Source organism: Penaeus vannamei, chromosome 35 (assembly GCF_042767895.1).
Source record: "Penaeus vannamei isolate JL-2024 chromosome 35, ASM4276789v1, whole genome shotgun sequence".
In the NCBI taxonomy this organism is placed as follows: domain Eukaryota; kingdom Metazoa; phylum Arthropoda; class Malacostraca; order Decapoda; family Penaeidae; genus Penaeus; species Penaeus vannamei.
In genome coordinates this window covers 16760475-16762974 of record NC_091583.1, presented here as the reverse complement: position 1 = coordinate 16762974, position 2500 = coordinate 16760475, and the positions used below count along the sequence as shown (strand labels likewise).

The 2500-nt window shown below is 45.5% G+C and overlaps 1 protein-coding gene across 1 annotated transcript in view; it reads left to right on the top strand.

The window, feature by feature from the left end:
• Positions 1 to 2500, top strand: part of LOC113803552 (homeobox protein Hox-B7-B) — a 12243-nt gene that overhangs the window by 938 nt on the left and 8805 nt on the right. The gene's annotated exons all lie outside the window — the stretch shown is intronic.

Genomic DNA, 2500 nt, shown 5'->3' with positions numbered 1-2500 from the left:
GTTTGTAGTGTATCGTGTCGTCCCCGGCCTGTGTTTGTGTATATAGTGTTTGTGTCATGTGTTTGTTTTGGTGTTTTGTCTTTGCTATGCTCGTGTGTAGAAAAAAAAGAAAGTTCTTAAAAATATTCAAAACAGTCTACGCATTTGCTTGTATGTGTTTGTGACGAAAGTCCATTCCTCCGCGTGTGTTTGTGTGTTGTAAACCCTATTATGTGAACCCGTTTGACAACTCTGAGCTCTAAGGGACCAAGGCCGATTATGCAGCTAAACACGGGTGTAAAGGAATACAAACACACACAAAAAAAGAAAAAGAAGAGAGGGAGGGTGTGAATGAAAGTAAAAAAAAAAAACAAAAAAACAAGAAAGAAAATAACAAAAACTTTCTGACCATGATTTTTTCCTCTATAGGTTCCCTTATGCCTAGACTTTTTTTCTGTCCTAGGGTTGGCGTGTGTGTGAGGGGGGGAGGGGGGGGGGGGAGGGAAGAGACTCGTGGCGGGGAAATATACGGGGAGAAAATCCGACAGCAGCACAAAGGAATGGATGAATAGATGTATAGATGGTGATATATGTATATATATATATATATATATATATATATATATATATATATATATATATATATATATATGTATATGTTTATATATATATATATATATATATATATATATATATATATATATATATATATATATATATATATATATATATATGAATATATATATATACATATATATATATATATATATATATATATATATATATATATATATATATATATATATATATATATATATATATATTATATATATATATATATATATATATATGAATACACACACACACACACACACACACACACACACACACACACATATATATATATAAATATATATATATATATATATATAGAGAGAGAGAGAGAGAGAGAGAGAGAGAGAGAGAGAGAGAGAGAGAGAGAGAGATCTATACACACACACACACATATATTTGTGTGTGTGCGTGTGTGTATGTGTGTGTGTGTGTTTGTAAGTGGATACAACTAGAACTTACATGGAGATAAAGAGTGAGATAGATAGATAGGGAGAGAGAGATGCGAAGGAGAATGGTCATACAGAAAAAAAGAAAACCAAAAGACAAACAGAAAAAAACAACACCAAACCCCTCCCACCCTCCCCCAACCCACAACATACAAGCGTCTCCCTCCCCCCCTCCCTCCCTCCCTCCCTCCCCTCTCCCCTCCCCCCCCTCCCCAAATGTCGATGCGCACGCGTAAGCATCGCCCTCCGCGCCCGGTATGTGTTTATCCCCGCTCGGCCTGCGGTGTACCCATATGCAAACGAGAAAAGGAGTTGAAGAGGGCTACCATACACAGCGGCCAAGGACAGCCTCTAACCGCAGTAGGATCTCTGTTGGATCACTGTCAGCGCGAAGAGAGGGAGGGGAGGGGGAGTGTGGGGGTTGGGTGAGGGAGGGAGGGTTGGGTAGGTGGGAGGGTGGAGAGGGAAGAGGGGGAGTGTGGGGTTGGGTGAGGGAGGGAGGGTTGGGTGGGTGGGAGAGGGTGGAGAGGGAGGAGGGGGAGTGTGGGGTTGGGTGAGGGAGGGAGGGATGGGTGGGTGGGAGGGTGGAGAGGGGGGAGAGGGAGGGGAAGGGAGATGAGGGGAAGAGAGAACGAGGGAGGGTTGGGTAGGTGGCTGGGTGGAGAGAGGGGAAGAAGAGAGGGAGGAGGGGGAGTGTGGGGTTGGAGTAAGGGAGGAGGAGGGTTGGGTGGGTGGTTGGGTGGAGAGGGGGGAGAAAGAGGGAGTAGGTAGGGAGATGAATGGGCGGGAGAGAGAGGGAGGGAGGGAGGGAAGAGAGAGCGAGGGGAGAGAGAGGGGAAGAGAGAGAGGGTAGATAGGGGAGAATGGATGGGAGGGAGGGAGGGAGAAGAAGAGGCGGGGAAAGAGAGAGGGAGGGGAGGAGGAGGGAGGAAAGAAAGAAGGGAGAGCAGGAGAGAGGGAAGAGAGAGGGAGGTAGGGGGAGATGGAGGGAGAAGAGGCGGGGAAAGAGAGGGAGGAAGGGGAGATGGATTGAGTGAGAGAGAGAGGAGAGCTGGGTAGATGGAGGTGGGGGGAAAAGAGGAGGGAGGGGAAGAGAGAGGCAGGGATGGGGTGGAGGTTGGGAGAGGGGAGGGGGTATGAGGGAGGAAGGAAGAGGAGGGAAAGGGAGGAGAAGGGAGAAGAGATCGAGACGGGAGGGGAGATCGAAGACGCGAGGGAGGAAGGGAAGTCGAAGAGAGGGAGAAATAGAAAATGAAAGGAGTAGAGGGAGGGAGGAGGAGAAGGAGGATAAAAAAGAGGGAGAGAAAGGCAGGAATAGGAAGAGAGAAAAGTATTAAAAAAGGAAAGAAGGCGAGAAAAGAGTAAAATGAAAGAACGAAAGGAGAGCAAAGAGAAGAATAAGAAAAAAGAAAAGAGAAAAAAAAATGAGAGGAGGAAAAGAGGAAGTAAAAAAAAAAAAA